The following is a 20,594-nucleotide window of genomic DNA, read 5'->3' as shown; positions in this document are numbered from 1 at the left end:
ATTTTATGAAGGCACTGCAACATTTGATTTAATTCTACTGTCTCTTGTTTGTCTGATGTAGGGTGTGATGCTAAAATGGGGTAATGCACTGAACACTCATGACATGTTTGAAATGATAAGTATGCTTTTTTAATCAAGTATGTTTTAGTACACATTTCATTTCATAATTAAGTATTCTCTGCTTTTTATAAAGGCTAAATACACACTGTATAGTTTCTGGATTGACAGTGACATAAAAAAATGGATTTAATTGTCTAAATTGCAAATTAAATAATCAAAAGTTCAACTGATCAATGACAGCATTAGAATTTATCGAATGCACTATTTTTGACTCAAAATATTTTATTTACAACTATAACAATATTCAAAATAAATACAACTGAATCTCCTTCAGTGGATTTACTTTTATTTCTTTGGTGCAGAGCATGCCCTTGGAGAGTTGTCATGTCCACTTATTATAATGATTTTTGGCCTCAAGTAATCTATTGTGTTGAGTTAATAATGTAAAGGTACAGGTGTGATATTTTTATATGTATACTTTTAAGATAAAGAGTTTGAGATTAAGTTAATGAAGGGCTTGTTTTTATTTTCTTGTTTTATTCTAGCAAGATCTGGCAGCACTAATGATTCATGCGATTTAATACACTGCTTACAGAAGATATTTGCATAAACAGTGATGTTGTGTGTGTTTAAATACATCAATAACAACTAGTTGTTCAGTTACATGCTGTAAAATTGTTTGTAACGTAATGTATCACTACCTGCATTTTTCTGGACTTGATTTGGTTGGTGAATGCTGGTGACACTCCATAAAATTAAAAGTGTGTGTACGGAACAGGAAAAAAAAAAAAGTGCACTGACAACAAAATCCGAGGTTACTACCAGTGGCGTAGTGCAAAATGCGTTGGCCCACCCACAAGAGTTAAGGCGGTGCCTCCTCAGAAATGAAGACAGGGGTGGGGGGAGTTGTTGGAGGAGTTGAATTGGGATACTGCAAAGTGAAGAACTGGGGAGGGCTTTTGATTTGCCAAAGTGAAGACTGGGCAGGGGAGGTGGTTGGGAGCATGGCTTATAATCATGCAAACGGAAGAACGGGGGTGGTTGTCAGCTTGTCAGACAAGGCTTCTGTTTATTCTTGTTGTCAATTATAGAAAAAATGATCGATAAAAGTGTCATGATAAACTGATGTGACTTTAACTGAAGGCGTTGTGTGATGCGCGTGCATGCAAAGGGAAGTCAAATTTGTCCAGGAGTCAGATTTTGATACAACTTTCCTTCAACTCCTCTTGAGGATGGGCCCACGTGGTTTGCATAGTGCACTGGATTACTACTAACTGAATGGAGTAGGATCAAATTTATAAATTGTTAAATAAATTGCATATAGAAGTTACATTTTAAAACCGCTAAAATTTTGTCAACCCGCCATTTTTTTACACACACAATCAAATTAAAAACCATCCAATCTGGCAACATTGTTTGACCCCAGCGAGCAAAAACAAATGAGGTATCATTGAAAAGAAGATAGTTTGAGCTTTACTATTATCTAGATCAGGGGTGACCAACCCTGTTCCTGGAGATCGACCTTCCTGCAGATTTCACTTGCAACCTATATTAAACACACCTGCTTGTAATTATCAAGTGCTGTTCAGGTCCTCATTAATTGATTCAGGTGTGTTTGATCAGGGTTTGAGCTAAACTCTCTAGGAAGGTCGATCTCCAGGAACAGGGTTGAGCACCTCTGGTCTAGATCTACACTCTCAGAAATAAAGGTACTCGACCTGTCACTGGGTGCCTTTTTAAATTGTACCTTATACAAATTTGTAACTAAAAGGTGCACATTAATACCTCAAGGGTACATATTAGTACCTAAAAAGTATAAAAATGTTCCTCCTAAATTTATAAAAATTTGGATACTAATATATACTTTTGAGGCACCAATATGGACCCTTTAAGTACAAATGTGTACCTTTTGAAAAGGTACCACCCTAGTGACAGATCACGTACCTTTATTTCTGAGAGTGTATGATCCAGTTCTAGTCCATAGTTTCATGCTAAAAAATATAAAAAGTTATACATGGTGAAGTAATGAGAAAGAAAAAGTCTACTGTGTTCAATATTTGTTTTTTCAGAATCAGTCACCTAGTAATAACCCTCTGATTAAAAAAAAAGAACTTATTCACAGCTAAACGTTTTGAATACATATGTAAATTTTCAGAGAGAAAAAAGCATTTAGACCTAAAATAAATAACCTTTTAATGTTTTTTATGCAACAAGTTCAAAATAAACACTCCAGACATGACTCTAAAGACTTTTTTAATGAGATAAATAAATATATGAAAATGAACTATTGATTATGCTATGATTGAGCTATTGTTTTGAGCTACTTAGTTGCTTATTTGTTAGTTTAGTTAGTGTAAGGTCAAAGATTACACAAACAAATATTTTTAACACTCATTTTTATATTGAAAAGCCCTACTCTCCTCTGCAAAACATTTTGTAACTATTTTGCCAAAGACATAAGGGTAAGCACAATGACTGCTTTGTTAATCCACATCCCTTCCTCATTATCCTATTTTCTCAGCTTGACCGGACCAAAAACCCTTCCTAAGAAGCAACGTGCCAAATCAGAGTCCAAGGTGACTTAAAAAAAAAAAAAGAAATAGGCGAAACTGTAGGAGAGAATGAATTCACCTAGAGACTAAGAGAAACAGAAAGGCATGAAGCCATATACAGCCTTAAAACCAGCAGACAAAACAGAGAGTCATGTGGGGAAAATGAGAATGAATATGAAAGAACAACAACAGCGCCGGGACGCATTTGGAGGTGTGACGGGAGGGGTTTGGGAGAAGAAAAGGAGAGAAAGAAGATTTATCTGCTTTTCACAGTGTGAAGTTTCACAAGGGCCCACCTGAGAGCATGGTGATGGCTGAGGCGCGAGCATCTGCCTCAATCTCTCAGAGCCGGGCCTCCCAAAAGCCCACATCGCTTATTCATTCCTCCCATCTCCTAGCGCTGGCGTAAAACCGCGTGCGCTCCCTTCACCTCCCGGGAGGTGCGCGTCGTGAAGCAAAGAAGGCGAAACGCTCAGCACGTCCCGTCTCTATGCCTCAAACACAAACACACCAAACGTAATACCCCAGGCCGGGCACGTTACTGCTTACTCAACGCTCCTGAGCAATCGGCCCGTGAAACATGTTAACCTGACGCAAATCACTGTCTGATAAAAGAGCTCAAAACTCCCCTACCGGGCACCTCTAACACGCCCCCGTAGAGCTGGCTTTTATTTGTGCACCTGTAAACTACGCTGAAGCAACACATTAAACTTCATGTACTTGATTTTGGAGGGATGGACAGAAATAGAGAGCTTGTTACTTACAGTTTTACAAAAGTTTTGACTGTGGACGCCACTTGTGTCCTTCATATAATTGTGATAATTTGGTGTTTGCATCAAATTACGTTTGCTAATATTATTTTATATACATAAAGTGTAAGAAAAGTGTCTAATTTTATGTTTCAAAAAGCATGAAAATTAAGAATTTTAAGAATGGGTGAAATAATGATCCATCTGCAACAGATGAAAATAGTATATGTTAGTGAATCTAATTAATCTGAATTGTGCTGTACTTAATCTCAAATGCACTTAAATCTGTTCTGTACTGTATATTCTACCTGTCACGATATCTTTTTTTTTGTTGTTGTTGTTGTTGTTGTATGATATATTGCTTCAAAATATATATTATTGTCATTTTAAGACCATTACATTTCACTCATAATGACAGACTGACAATATAATACCATTATAATGCAAGTACACTCATCCAAAGAACATATATATATAATAAACAAAGTAATAAACAGCAATACATGTTGACAAAAAAAAATGCAAGATAAAAAGTAACATAGGCTTCGACATCTGCTATCAGATCTATTTCAGTTGTCAGGCACCCACATGAAATGTAGTGAAGCCATTTATAGTAAATACTATAGTGCAGGGCTATTCAATTAGTTTGTCATGGGGGCCAGTTTATGAAAAGCCTCCCAAAAGAGGGGTCGGAGAGATGACTTGCAATGCATATAAGTGATGACACAACAGCATAAGAGCCCATATGCTGTATTTTTGCTCCTTAAGACACCCATGTTGGCTTTTTCAACCTTAAAACGTTAATATGTTATATTCTGAAACTACATTACATCATTGCATTGTACAGTGTGGCATTTCTTTTTACAAACATATTCAAATGTTGTGTTTCAAAACACAAGAAAATCAGTGTATTGCTCAAGTAGGGTTCTTCTACATTCAAACACATTCATATGTTATGCTTTAAACTGTGCAACATTTAGGGATGTAACGATTATAGATTTTTGTTGTTCAATTATAGTCTGAAAAACAATCATGGTTTCACGGTTATCACAATTATTATGAATTTATACAACTCAAAACACAAATAGTTCAGAAAATCACAAGAAAACTGCTTATATTTTAGTGTAGTTTATTCCTGCTTAGTAACCAAATATTAGCACAAAATATTAATAAAAAACAAACACTAGTCCATTTCTCTGTTTGGACTTAAAAATAAATGAAAATGTTTTTGATTTAAACAAGAGTGATGATTTTACAATGAAAATAAATGACAGAACAATGAATAAATAAATAAATAAAAATAAGAAAAAATAGTATGTGTCTAATGTTAATTTAAGCTATCTGTTAGCTAATAATTTAAATAGACTATTGCTATTATCTGCGTTCATACATACATATGGCTCTTTTTTGGCGATCCATGAGCAAAGTGCAAAGCACAGGGCGCAAAAGCAATAAGGGAGGATCAAAATCCACTTTTGTTCTTTAAAGAACGGAAAAATCTGCTTTGCACCGTGGCGCATGGTCTAAAAAGGGTTGAGCTTATTTTCTCAATGAGTTATAGGTGTGTTTTGAGAATAAACCAATCAGAGTCTCATCTCCCATTCCCTTTAAGAGCCAGTTGTGTCGCGCCATAGGGCATTTGCTATTTACATGACGGACTTTGTAAGTGTTAAAATAGAGCACTTCACTAGCAAGAAAACAGTTAAACAGATCATCTACATCTTGAGAATGAGAGATGAGCCTCCTCATTATTTACTTTCACTTTCACTCTCGTGGATAGGGAAACGTCTTGTACGCACAGACATCCATTAGCCTGTAAATAATGAATTTAGTTTGTTAAGTGCAAAGATTAATTTCAAAACTATTTTTTAAATTCAGTTCTAATTTCCCGCAAATGAATAAATCAAAAATAATAACGAAGTGTGTTCAAAAACCTGAGTTATATCTGAATACACATGCTATGCCCCATATGGTCTAAAACCTGGCAAATCTAAGCTTGTTTTTTAATAAAACAAATATAAATATGCATATAATAAACAATACAATAACATTATACAAAAGCAAATTGTTTTGAATAAACTGAAAAGCCCCCCGAGATAAAGAGGGCATGAAAGTATGGTTTTTATATTTATGTAGGCTAGAAAATATTTTTTTGTAATATTTTAATCTTTAATACTTTATATTAAAATCCCATATATATATTCTTATATATATATATATATATATATATATATATATATATATATATATATATATATATATATATATATATATATATATATCCTTAATATTTATTAATATTTAAATTTTTCCTTTACATATGTAAAGATATTTGTGTATATTGCTGTACATCCTGTCTCTATTAAGCAATGTGTAAGCGAGGCACACAACTAATGCGCCGGGTGTATGATAGGGCCCATAATCATTTTAATCATTTGTAATAATTCTCATTTTTTGTTTAGATTACACTGAAATCCACGAACAACTCTCACCACTACCAATATGCCCAATTTGCGCACTTTTTCATTGGAAATAATGAGCTTACCAGCGGAAAAGACACAACATGTGAACGGCCTGCTGCTATAGTTAATCCAATGTGCGTGTGTATTGGCAAAACTTTGTTTAGTTGCAGCAGTTTTGTTCAGAAACGTGGCATAGAGACGCCTTTACAATTAATTAACCGTAATGAATTTAGGTGTGGTTAATAGTGAAATCGGCTAATGGTTGCATCCCTATTATTGATATCAGTGCATTGTACAAAAGACCTTTTCTACAAAATATCCAAATGTTTTTGGCTGCTCGCGCTACTCGCTTAATATCAGGTGACTCACGCTTTGCGCAGCCTTTAACTGCAGCTCATGCTGTATTGGACAGACGCATGTCACGTCATAACTTTAGCGGACGTTTTTTGACTGAACTTGGTCACACTATTTGGAGGGCAGAAACGAATTGCCAATTGAATAGCCCAGCTACAGTGTTTTTTAACCATACTGACACAGAGGTTGCGCAATCAGTTAAAATGCTGCTAGAATTGGTTTTGAAATAAGGCCGATGTATATTGCACCACCAAAAATGATTGAGGTTGTCCATGTGTTCTGCGATAAGTCGATATATTGATTTTTGTGACAGGCCATCTGTATATACATAAAAGTAAGCATACAGAATTAAATAGAAATTTCCTGCTGAAAAATTATTTCAAGGATAGTGTTTATCTGAAGGAGCTGAGCCGAAAAGCAAAGCCCTCGATCTGAGAAAAAAATTAGCTGAAAGAAGGATCTGAGTCAAAAGGCAAAGCTCTCGATTTACCGGTTAATCTACGTTCCTACTCTCACCTAAGGTCATGACTGAAAAGGACAAGATTTCGGATACAAGCAGCCAAAATCTTTCCATCCCTCCAATCCTTCCTTTTCAGGGTCACCTGAAAGGAGCTCAAAATAGAGCTGCTGCTCCACATTCAGAGAAGTCAGCTGAGGTGGCTCGGGCACCTGTTTCGAATGCCTCCTGGATGCCTACCTAGGGAGGTGTTCCAGGCATGTCCCGCCAGGAGAAGGCCTAGGTGAAGACCCAGGACACGCTTGGAATGTCTCTCGTTTGGCCTGGGAACGCCTCTGGATCCCCCGAAGAAACAGGAGGAAGTGTTTGAGGGAAGGAAGCCTGGGGTTCTCTCCTAAGGCAAATTATTCGATTACTGATGTCTATATAAACTTAGTCATTCAGGTGATCTCAGACCACTTGTTTTGATGTGTAACAAAGTGCAATTGATGGATTCACATATGCCAAATGAACCAGATTAACGAGGCAAACGCAATAGCTTCGGAAACAAAAGTCTAGGTGTGAAAGCACCCTCACATTACAACTGAGTGATTTAACATGCGTTTAACAACTTGGTCTGACACTGGGGTCAAAAGTATTTTTCAAATAATTCATAGTGCACCTTTATATAGAGTCACTTATTGTGCCATCAACAAACAAAAACGATCATAAAGGTTTAAAAATGTTTCTTTTAATCAATCAATCAATCAATCAATCAATCAATCAATCAATCAATCAATCAATCAATCAAAATAAAATATTAAACATCAACTGCAATGTTTCAAAAACAATATGCATTCCAATGGATAATGAATATTTATAAGAGAAAAAAAATATTGTAGATTGTAAACAATCTATAAATTTAAATATCAGTTAATTTTAACAATACTACTGTTTTTCATGTAACTTTGAATCCATTTTAAATCTAAGTGCAAATAATAACACACAAAAGCTCAACAGTGTGCTTACCAGAAACCGTGTTTGAAATAGAAACAGGAAAATGATGTTTATGTATTAACATCATGCTTTTAATAAAAACAACACAATAAATAAAACATAACCGGTATGTCACGAAGCCATCAATCTTCGTAGTACATAAAAATCTACTTTTAAAAGCTCCTGGAAAGCCACCGGTTTCACAACGTGACTCACAACATCTCTGGCTCTGAACGGAAACATTAAGAGCTCAAATTAGCTGCTCATAACTCCTAGCTGTGTTAACGGATGATGAGTCTCCCCTCCCTTCTCACCCCAGTGGAAATGACCAATGATAGCACTTGCCATTTTGCATTACCCTAAGAGCCCATCAGGAATGATCCATTACGCCGAGTGGCCAAAACGGGGGAGTTCCTTGCTCTGCCAGCACATTACGCGAATGCTGCCAGTAATGCATGACATCACTCTCATCTGCCCTCTCTGTGTCTGGTGGAGGCACAGGTCAGTCTTTTTGTCTGGCCCCGTCCGCCGCAGTCATGAGTCTGATCTAATGCTCTTAATGATACAGACTCCCCACATCAGAGTTTATAGCACTAATGGTTCGATACATCATCACAGCCTGCTGCTTTTCCACTCCGGCATGCACAGACAGAGAGAGAGAGAGAGAGAGAGAGAAATAGAGAGAGAGAACATTTACTAGGGTTCACACTGACTAGTCGATTAGTTCTGACGCAAGCTGACGTGTTGCCTGTGCCTTTGAGACTATGCGAATGCCCTCTACGCATCTTAAATTGAGTAGGTGTAAGAGATCTTAGGTGAAATAGATACTTCATCCTATAGTCAGAACACTTTTGCATAGTTGAGTGTGTGAGTGAGTGAGTGAGTGAGTGAGTGAGTGAGTGAATGATTGAGTGAGACAAACTGAGTGTGCAAATGTGTACGCAAGTAAGTAGTGTATGAGTAAATAAGCTTATACACTACTAAAAATTGTGTTTAAGTGCATGATTTCAAGGGTTTACACTTAAATATTGCTTGATACTAATAGCAGGTTTGGCATCATGTCCCGGGAGAGAATCCTGAGCTCTGTGATAATTAAGCCCAGGGCTCCTGTCTGGTCAACTATTGTGTAAGGGAGTCCGAGATCAGGTAGTTCTTAAGATCTGCCCCTTGTGAAGTAGGAAAAAAGGAGGGAGATAGGGTTGATAGGTTTTTTCTCAAAAACGAAGATAATAGAAGTAAAGAAAAGTGAGCTATTTATTGTAAATTTTGGATTAAACTGATTTGTTTGCTAATGATTTCACATGAGAGAGCAGCCGCGATCAATCATATCACATGCTTCACTTAAAATTAGTTTCTCAAACTTCACTAAGTATGTGGATGAGTGAATGTGATGTGTGTGTGTGTACCTTGTAACCCTTAAGTTGTATGGACTTAATGTCCTCACAAATATAGCAATAGCAGCACATTTTGATCTTGTAGGGACATTTTCTGGTCCCCTCGTAGAAAAAGGTTCATAAAACAGACAAAACCCCCTATCGTATTCATTCGTTTTCTGTAACACTTTTGAGTACCAGTAGAGTCTCTGCTTAATATATGTTGATACCGCTGCTAAACAGACATTTATCTGACTATAAGAAACTTTGCAAGTACATGTCAACTTACACTAACCCTAACCCTCACCCCAAGCTAACAATCTACCTATAATCTAATAAAGTTTAGTTGGCATGTATGTAGATGCAATGCAACTTAAATTCAATAAACGTACCATCAAAATAAAGTGTGAACCACCAACTTATCCAGCATTTGTTTTACGCTGATGCCGTTCCAGCCACAACCCAACACTGGGAAACACACATACACACTCTAACACACATATTTTTTTTTGTTTGTAATTTTTTAAAAGTAATAAGAACTGTTATTGTAAAACATAACGGAGGCATGTAAAAAACCAAATGCAAGAAAAAAGTTGCAATTACAACAAAAAGAGCATGATTGATTATTTGATTGATTGACTGATTGGTTGGTTGGTTGGTTGGTTGATTGATTGAAATATTGAGAAATATCAAATAATGTGGAAGTCTGATTGGTTGGCTGGTTGAGACCGGTCGATTGATTGATTGATCGTTTGATTGATCGGTTAATTGAAACATAAATTGCTGTGGAAGTTTGCATGCAAATATCAACTGATGTAGAAGTCTGGAACAGGCAGTTTTCACATCTTCAATAAACAGAATTGTGAAATTCATAGTACACTGAACTTTTTAAAAGGGGAGAAATATGTATAATAATATGACAATAAAATGGGCATGAGTAAATGATGACAATTTTCAGTTTGTCAGTAAACTACTTAATTTCCATATACAAAGGGAATATTGATGACCTCTTTAATGCATTAGCATTTCTAAAAGAAAGTAAGCAGTGCTTCCTTCAACGCTTTCAGTCTCACGTTAATCTTATCAGCATGAACTGTCAAAAAAAATATGTATGCCTTTTAAATCCTTTATATATGTGTGCCTTTCAAATCTGAAGCTAAATAACATTTATATGAGATCCAGCAACAGCAAGTACACGGCACACATTACAGCAGACATCAAACATCATTACACCCCATCAGACCCCCCGCCGCGACTCATTTTCTGTAAAACAGACGTGTCAGCGCACTACAGGAGCTCACTACTCAGCACGCGCAGGCCTTATTTTCAAGAGACGTATGCACACAGGATATTCATTGTATCAACTATGCAATCATCCATATGGGAACAGGGCGAAACTTACATAAGCCGACTTCAAAAAGTAGCACCCTTCGCATATCCAAAAGTCTCATTCCCTTTAAAGCACCTTTGATATTCCAGCGTTTTCCCCCAGAGAGACACTATCCTTAACAGGCAGTGTTTGCCATCCTCGCTACCGTTGTTTTCATCCACCCTGCAACCCCCCTTCTATCACCTGCTCTTTTTGACTCTCATCTAAGGGGTGTTTACATCCCTGTCAAGTGCACTTATACCCCGCTGGTGTTCGCAGAGCCCCTGTGAACCCTGAGACACAGGAGACGGACAAGTGGTCTCTCTCCAACATGTCAACAAGTCCTCAGGTGATCCACTAGAAAGCAAACAGCACAAACACAATAAAATCTCGCCATTTTGAGGACAATAGTGGATTGATAGGTGTAGTGTCTGGATACCTAGGACAATTACTGGTAATAGATGTAATTAATGCAGTGTTTAGGGTTGTTAAAGTGGTCTTATTATCCTTTTTACACATTACTTTACACGTTTCTATTCAACTTCTTTAGTGTGTAATGTTGTTTGAGCTTGAAAATGTAAAAAGATGTTAACATTTAAACAGTTCCTGCCCAGGATGGCCAGGCCTGCTTTTGTTGGTAGTGGTTTAGTTAGTATAATGTATAAAAAAATATGCTTTGAAGAATCTATTAAAAAAACAACATATGTAATTTGTTGGTCGACTTCCAAATCCAAGTAAAGTTGTATATAGGAATCAACTATAATAAATACATAAAATATCATGCTAAGCATGTTATTTCACAGTAACACATAGCTGTATAGAGTGTATACCTGTATGTATAGAGTGTGTCATGTGTGTGTGTGTATATGTATACAGTGTATCATGTGTGCATATAAATAGAGTGTACTGTATCATGTGTGCATATATATGTAGTGCATTATGTGTGTATACATATAGAGTGTATATGTATGTATGTAGTGTGTCATGTGTGTATATGTACATAGCAAATTGACTTTCTTTGTTTGGGTTCATCAATTTCCAGTAGTTCAGTAGTTACGTGACTCATCTCTCACGCCAGAGACCTGGGTTTTATCCCAGACCCTGACAGCAGTGTATCATGTGTGTATATGTGTGGAGTGTATCGAGTGTGACTATAAATGTATAGAGTGTATATGTATGGTATGGAGTGTATCATTTGTGTATATGTAAATAGCAAGTTGCCTTTTATTGTTTGGGTTCATCAATTTCCAGTACCACAGTAGATACGCGACTAATTTTTCACGCCTGAGACCCAGGTTTTATCCCAGACCCTGACAGCAGTGTATCATGTGTGTATATGTATGGAGTGTATGGAGTGTGTGTATAAATGTATAGAATGTATTGTAGTGTATCATGTGTGCATATGCATGAATTGTGTATATGTATAGAATGTATCGTGTGTGTTTATATGTAGAATGTATAGACTGTATCATGTGTGTATAAGGGGATGACATTTTTTTGGGGGAATCCCACGGATCACCAGATCTTCTTTGCTATTATTCACGGGATTGGGACAGTACAGGATAAAATATTAATGGGAGCAGATAAGAGCGGAAAAAGGGATGATGACAAAAAGATTGCACCGCCATTTGTAGTTTTCTTTCAATACGCCTACAATGTAATGCAATTAAAATAGTACTACACGACCCAGAAGCCATCAGTGCTGGAGGGAGGTAATACCTGCAAAGAAACTCATGTAGTGAAAAATAATTTGCAGCACAAATAAGAGTAAACTGTGACGTTAATAGCACGCCTTGCTAGCACGCTGCTTGTAAAACATGCTTAATCTTGCAAGGCAAATTCAGGAAAGAATCAGCCAAGCATCTCTTTATTCATCAAGTAAAAATTGTCACTGGTCTTGTCTGACCGACAAAACTGCTCACAACCGTCATAGATTCAGTGTTTTCAGTAGATTAAATTTAATAGAACCTTATAATTATAAGGTGACGATATGATACATTATGTGTGTGTATATATATCTATAAATTTTATAGAAACCAAAAATTTAACTTTCTCAAGCATCAACATAATCTTACAACACCAACTTATAACATTTTTGATTGTATTTCTTGAAAAGTAATGCTTCAATGAATGATCTGCCAAATAGAACCTTAAAATTCCGAGTGGAAAATGACTTTTCAGAATGAGAAGGTTCTATTTGCATTTACAGTGTTTTTTTTTACTCCAATTTGCAAATGTAAGAGAACTTTAATATTTACATTTAGAGAACCCTTAGGGTCTCTGTCATGTTAATGTATGAAAGAGAACTGTTACACACATATTGTTTGCTATATGAAATGCAAAAACTTTAAAGCTCAATATCTCAAAATCATTCAGAACGCAGATAGAACCTTCTAATTCTAAGGTGACGACATGTTTGCAGTGTATCAAGTGTGCATATGTATGGAGTGTATATGATGGGATGCATCATGTGTGCACTCCATATATATGATACACTCAGTGGTTGTATAATGGTTATAATAGTGTTTCATCCTCTTCTAGTAGTTCAGTGGAAACGTGACTCACCTCTCACGCAAAAGACCGGGGTTCTATCCCAGACCCTGACAGGAGTGTATCGTGTGCATATATATGGAGTGTATATGTATAGTGTGTATCATGTGTGAAGGGATGTAGTGTATTGACCTTATTCTCCGCCGACGAGTGGGCGCTGCCATTTTAATCTTTTTGGCTCTAGACTTCCGGTCTCATTCACTTCCATTCATTTTAAGACATTAAAAACTGCTCATTACGCTGCTTGATGTTGCAATTTGATATTTTCTTGTTATAATATTCTACTTGGTCTGTAAAGTCATGCAAACATTTGTTTGTAGAGCAAGTAATTTGACCGGTTTTTGCCGTTTATTATTCCTAGTCATTTCTCCCATAGGCGACTAAATCGGAAGTTGTAAGACAATTGCGAAAACAGGCGCACTTCCGCATTTTAGAATAAGGTCAATTGAATGTGTATATGTATAGGTTGTATTGTGTATGAATGTATGTCATGTATATCATGTATTGAGTGTGTATATGTATAGGTTGTATCGTGTGTGAATGTATGTAGTGTATTGAGTGTGTATATGTATAGGTTGTATCGTGTGTGAATGTATGTAGTGTATTGAGTGTGTATATGTATAGGTTGTATCGTGTGTCATTCTGTTTATCTATAGGGTGTATCATGTGTGTAGTGTACCGTGTGTGTAAATGTATAGAATGCAAGTTTTTTATTGTCAATGGAGGCACACGCATATTGAGAGCACATATTGCATGCTCGAATAAGGTTCACCCAGATGACAACTGTGAGTTACGTGACAAGAACTGACTGATTAGCTTATAGACTTTTCGGTAGACCAAATACTTGTAGATACGGTAGACCAAACGATGCGGATACAGTAGACCAAACAATGAAGTTCTTTTTTAAACTATACTGTAGACGTCAATGTGTACTGGTATCCAGTTTTATTCTAAATGTCTTCTTTTGTTATTCAAAAAAATTAAATAAATAAATAAATAAATTAATTAATTAATTATATATATATATATATATATATATATATATATATATATATATATATATATATATATATATATATATATATATATATATATATATATATATAATATATTATATATATATATATATATAATATATATATATATATTTTTTTTTGGGGGGGGGGGTATGTTTTATAGGGTTTATTTGTTTTAAAAGTAACGATTTTTTACTAAACAGATTTTTTATTTATTTAATTTTTTTAGGACACGGATGCACTAGGTTGCTGTTCTTGCACTTTGCAGTGTTCACGAACAGATTACATCAAAATGAGCATGAGTAATCTTGACACACTATACATCAGTCTAAAGCTACAACCCTTAAGCAGCCATTACATTTAGTTGTTTTTTTTTTTCAATGGAAAGCTTAAGAATGTATTTGCTATATTTTGTTAAAGTGGTACAGAAAAAACTTATTAGATATGGAGTACATATCATCGTAATAACAAGACACATTCTGACATTTTGAAAGGTAAGAACCCACAGAAAAACATCCCATAGAGCACAGTTAGTCCACCGATACAATAGTGTTAAATTGTGGATGGTTATTCGTTTCTGCCGGGAGACATGTTGTTTAATGTTTAGCATGCTACTTTCACGCGGAAATGGTCAATGTCATAGTCAATGTCATAGTGTTACAGAAAAAATGAGACCACACGCTGAATAAATTGTCAAAGTTGTACTAAAGTTACTAAAATCTAAACAAAGCAGTCGAGTGTTTTGACATTCTGCACATGCCTTCTGTCACTTACTTCCTAGTTCCTAGTTTGAGTGATGGAGAATTTAGCCAATAGCTAAAGTTTATTTAAAGGAATAGTATTTGGTTGAACTATCTCTTTAATTCTACTATATTGCATTTCAAATTGGAATTCTGTTTGTTGCCTTTAATTAATTGATTATGAAAAGGCAATTCTTCAAAAGTCTGCTCTTCGTACATATTAATAAATGCAATAATTGCAAAAATGACTTTTCTTAACACAAATGGAATGCAATAAAAAATGCAAAAGCAATAAAATACTACTATCAATAGATGGCCCTGTGTTTTAGTGCTGTGGTGCTTAGTCTGCGTTGGTAAAACGCATTACTTTATATTCAGAGCAGGCGTCCGGCCACTGACATGCAGTCTGGTTGTTACGCTACAATGCCGCCGGTGTCAGTCTGTCTGTTTTGCTTAGACCACATCTGTCCGCATTTCTTCTGTGAATTTACAGCCTTGCTTGCGACTTTATCTTTCTCACAGTCTCGCCTCCTGCTCTCATTATGTCTGCTATTCATTTCTGATTACTGCAAAAAAGATCACAGTTGTCACATTACTGGACAATTTCATGCAAATAATATTCACCCATACTCTTTCCAGCTATCGTAGACATATCTACTGTATATTCATGGCATTTGTATGAATATGAAAAGGTTTCACACACTACCATGATGGGTACATTTTTAAAGCATAGTTCACCTTAAAATGAACAGCATTTACTCAACCTTCTTTCTTCATACAATAAGGTTGAACTATGTAGTTAACTAAAACCATGTATATATGTAATGTGTATGGAATTATAATAATTTGTGTTATGAGCAGTTGGACAGGTGTACCTAAAAAAGTGGCCAGTGAGAATATTGTTGCTGATCATGTCCATCCCTTTATGGCCATAGTGTACCCATCGTCTGATGGCTGCTTCCAGCAGGATAACGCACCATGTTATAAAGTGCCAATCATTGAAGACTGGTTTCTTGAACATGACAATAACTGCGTCTTAAATGGCACACTATACACTATGTAATTATGCACTTACAGACTCAACAGCATAGTATATGTATGTAGTGTATGTAGTGTAGACTAATGTTTTTTTTGTTTTTTGTTTTTTGACTAAAGGGAAATTCAAACTGTTTCCTTGATGACGTTTGTCAGTTGCCAAATCAGTATATATATATATATATATATATATATATATATATATATATATATACTTGCATTGTCTTACTATGTTTTATAGAGTAAATGTTCAAATGGCTTAGTCATATAATCTACTAGTGGCTCAAAACTAATTTTCCCTTGGCAGTCATGATGATTTTAGAGATACTCAAATGTCCTCATAAATAGTCATGGCACCTTGTACAGAGACCCTGCATGCTACTTTTCACATCAATTGGTCTAATGGTTGCATAGCTACAGATGTGTATGTTTCCTGCTGGTGAACCTTCCCTTTAAATCGGACTGTAACAACCTTCATACCAACACCAGGGGAAGAGGATTCATTATCTCCAATGTCAACAATGTCTCTCCAGTAGAAGGAATTTCACTAAAGCCTGGCGAAAAAAGAAGAATCACCACTGACTTCCAGTAGTGGAAAACATACACGTCTTCCCAATTTGTTTGAGGAATGAATGGATTTCAGCTATCGAGAGAAAGAATGTCAAGGCAAATGACAAAGCTAGGTTTCACTTCTGTCTCTGCAGCCAAGGGGCTATTTCCATTATTTAAAACAATTAATTATTCAGGAAACCTTCTTCACATATGTCACATTCAAACCGTACTCAATACATTTAACATACCAGACTTCACATGACCCTGGAAGAAGAAAAAAAAAAAACTCTAAAATTAACTATTGGAACCACAACATCACAGGGCACGTGTATCTGTTTGGTCTTTAATTATGCAACTCTGTCTTCTTATTTATTATTCATGACACAAGAACATCACTTGAGATCATGAGAGATCAATGAAACTGACTTTGTGTGCAGCACGCAAGGCTAAACTTGTCATGCCATGAATGTTGCTCTCTGCTCTGATGGATGGAAATGATCGTCAGCTGTCTAGCGCACGCATCCAGAAACTGTTCCACTGCTTCAGGGGCTTCGGATATACCTGACACTGACGGAGACTTGAGATGATGAAGCAATTAAAGAATCTGGTCACGCATTCTGTACAAGCAAACACTTGAACATACCATATTTGTCTCCCAACACCTCATTAGCTGTGTTTATATTAGCAACAATATCACTATTGGTTCCTCCGTGACAATTAAGTGAATAACAAGGCGCTGCGTTAACAGCAATTTTCAATTACCTTAATATGAATAATTACAGGTTTGAATAAGCATTATTGAATTTAAGACAGGCACTGTTTACAGTTTTTGCTCAGTAGTTAAAACCACTTGGAAACGGTAATATTGCAAATTCCTAATATTATTAATAACTGTACATTCTATCTATCTATCTATCTATCTATCTATCTATCTATCTATCTATCTATCTATCTATCTATCTATCTATCTATCTATCTATCTATCTATCTATCTATCTATCTATCTATCTATCTGTCTGTCTGTCTGTCTGTCTGTCTGTCTGTCTGTCTGTCTGTCTGTCTGTCTGTCTGTCTGTCTGTCTGTCGGTCTGCCTGCCTGCCGGTCTGTCTATGTATGTATGTATGTATCTATGTATGTGTGTGTGTGTGCGTGTGTGTGCGTGTGTGTGTGTGTGTGCGTGCGTGCGTGTGTGTGTGTGTGCGTGCGTGCGTGCGTGCATGTGTCTGTCTGTCTGTCTGTCTGTCTTCTGCCTGTTTGTCTGTCTGTTGGTCGGTTGGTCGGTCTGTCTGTCTATATGTCTGTTCTGCCTGTCTGTATGTATACCGGTCTATATGTCTGTCTATCTACCTTTCTTTCTGCCTGTCTGTCTGTCTGTATGTCTGTTTTGCCTGTCTACCGGTCTGTCTGTCTACTGGTCAGTCTATGTATGTATGTATGTATGTATATTTGAATGTATGCATGTATGTATCTATCTATGCATGTATGTATGTGTGTGTGTGTCTATCTGTCTGTCTGTCGGTCAGTCAGTCGGCTATTATGTCTGTTTTGCCTGTCTGCATGTCTACCGGTCTGTCTGTCTGTCTGTCTACCTTTCTGCCTGCCTGCCTGTCTGTCTGTTTATCTGTTTATCTGTTTATCTGTGTTTGTTTGTTTGCTTGGTTGTGTGTTATTTAAACTCAGTTTGGGGTAAAATATGGACAAAAGTCAATCCTTAAATTTTGTATTGAAGAAACTAGAAAATAAAAGTTCCATAAAACCAAACTTGAAAAAGCTCAAAAAATGTGATTAATTCAGTCGATTAAATATAAAATCTATGTGTAAACCTTTTTAGATAACACTATTTAAAATAGTTTATTTTCCACTAAACAACACTGCGGTCTCATCCTGAGACTCCAGCATCAAACTTTAATTGTTCTAAAAAAACATTTATGTGGGAATTACAGACAACACATCATTGAATGTTATATTCAATATTTTTCTATACCATTCGAATTATTAACTGCAGTCGAATGGATATCTCATTCCTCAAAGAACACTGAACCGTTACGCACTTTGTCTGTGAACAATTCTTTTCTTTGCAGGATTAGATTTTTTACAGACTGCTGTGCAGTGCTTCATGTCACAGTGAACATCTTTGTGACATTTTGCCACTGACATGGTTCAAAAGATTATAAAGATCCATGTTCATGTTAAAGCCTCCCGGTAAGGTTAAATTCCCTCGACAGGGTCACAGCAAGAGGCAGCCAGCACATCCCGGTACGCCAGTAGAAATATTCCTCCTCATTTCAGCCCTTGCTGTAATGCCTGTTGTTTCATTATACAGCGACAAACTGGTTTCTGCAAGCATCCCTTGACTTTTTTTTCCAAGCGAAAATTGGTGTATGAGCAGACAGTGATTTCATTTGGATGAAAATGACTTATTAAATGTGAAGGAAGAGAGGGAATGAGAAAATGGGGGTCTTTACAACAGTGAAAATTATAGATGTTCCCTCAATGGCTTCTATAGCCAAAATTAGCTTCTAGACACTATTACATCATGTTCATTAGCCCATTATGTCTTTGTAAAACTGAATTGATAAGGCTACATTCCTCCCTTCCTATTTTTTTCCCTCTGCAGTCTCATGTTTTTTATGAATAAATCTATTGAGTGACCACAACACAGTAGACTTTTGTAGATCAAAGCTAATATATGTATATCAAAATGAAAGCTGCATACAGAACAATATTAATTATTAAAGGCTTTCATAGTATTTCCTCCTGCCTCTGAAGCACCACAGTCTTCAGCCATTAGTACTTCTGGCTACATAATTTGCTATCTCCAAAAATGTATATAGGGCTACATTTTCAGAATGAGCATATGTTGTTGTTGTTTTTCATTCATTTTGGTAATTATGATAATGGAGTGGTTCCTACATTTTCAAAAATACTTGTAGGGAAAACAAAGGCAGGTTCATTATTTAGCCTCCATCTGCTCATCCATGCATTCATGCATTCACAGGGAATGCAACTGTACTGCAAATACCCAATCTCTGTTTTCCATGACTTCAGCTGCTCTTGGGAGAACGGTTACTGTAAGATAATGAAGTCAGGCTTCATGCCTCCTACAGAGAATACAAGTTATTCTGAAAGCCAAATGAAATGAACTTGTATGTCAGCTTTTTTTCCCCTTCTCTGCAGACATCACAAGGTTTTATGTACACCTTGCGTAAAGTAAAGTGGACTAGGGACATTTTGCCAGGGAACTCCTGTGAGACGATCTCTAATCCACAAGTCCTGTTCACATCTGCTGTTTGTCGACGAGGACTTTAAATATTTCAAAGAGCCATCGGAAAGCAGCTGAGCAAGCCTGAGTGCTGGACTCATTTCCTGTCTGTTTCTGCTGCTCATTGCTGAGTGAAGAGGAGAGACACTAATGGGATGGTAAAGCAATGTAAAATTGCAAAAGCAACCTGAAATTCACTGCAGATGTATAAGGAGCATTGTCTGGGTTATGAAGCAACCATGCATCTTGTTTGCTGTGAGTACAGTGCAGGTGCATGTGTTGCAAACTGTATAGACCTTCTTTTTTTAAACTTTGTACATTAGAGACTGCAGGACTTCATCTATTATCAAAGCAGCATATGGAAACAGGAAGAACCAGACCTGAGGGAACAACCCTAATACGCGCAAACACAAGCCACTGCCATTTGGAAACAGGTTTTGGATTTTTGCACCATACACAATTTATTGCAAGTTGTATCTTTGATGTATTCTACTGTCATGTTTGGTCTTATTTTACAACTTACAGTGTAGCTGAAGAGCGCTGACATGACAGGTTCTTGACCACAGCACCAAAATAATGTTGGTAATTATGCATTGCCATTCTTAAACTGTTAAGCGCATTGACTTTTTTTTTTTAGTCATACATGGTTTTATCTCAATCAAAAGTGCCAACATTAAAGCTTCTAAAAACCACCAAAAACATTAACAGTGGTCCAATCAAATCTGTCAATCATTCTCCAATTGAACCAATAGTGAGTGTTTGAGGCTGGGCTAGTATACAGTAGCAAGCAGGTTGGGGCAGAGGAAGGAAATAGGAAATAAATTGAGAATTGATTTTGTACATTCGTACAAACTAAAACTTGAAGACTTGCTAAAAAGTATCATCTCAAGGCCCTTTACAGACATAAAATGTCCATCAGTAAAATAAACATGGATGAATGAAAAATATAAATAAATAAATGAAATAAAAATGTAACAATACAAAATAATAAAAAATAATAATAATAATAGATCTAAAAATCATATAAAAGTCAAATAAAATTGTTCACTTTATTTTTATGGTCTGTTTGCTGAATTTTACGTTTTAC

General features: G+C 36.2%; 1 protein-coding gene across 1 annotated transcript in view; it reads right to left on the bottom strand.

The window, feature by feature from the left end:
• Positions 1 to 20,594, bottom strand: part of cdh13 (cadherin 13, H-cadherin (heart)) — a 574,628-nt gene that overhangs the window by 241,552 nt on the left and 312,482 nt on the right. The window lies entirely within an intron of this gene.

The sequence above is a fragment of the Danio rerio genome, chromosome 18 (assembly GCF_049306965.1).
Source record: "Danio rerio strain Tuebingen ecotype United States chromosome 18, GRCz12tu, whole genome shotgun sequence".
Lineage (NCBI taxonomy): Eukaryota > Metazoa > Chordata > Actinopteri > Cypriniformes > Danionidae > Danio > Danio rerio.
This window is presented reverse-complemented; position numbering and strand designations above follow the sequence as displayed.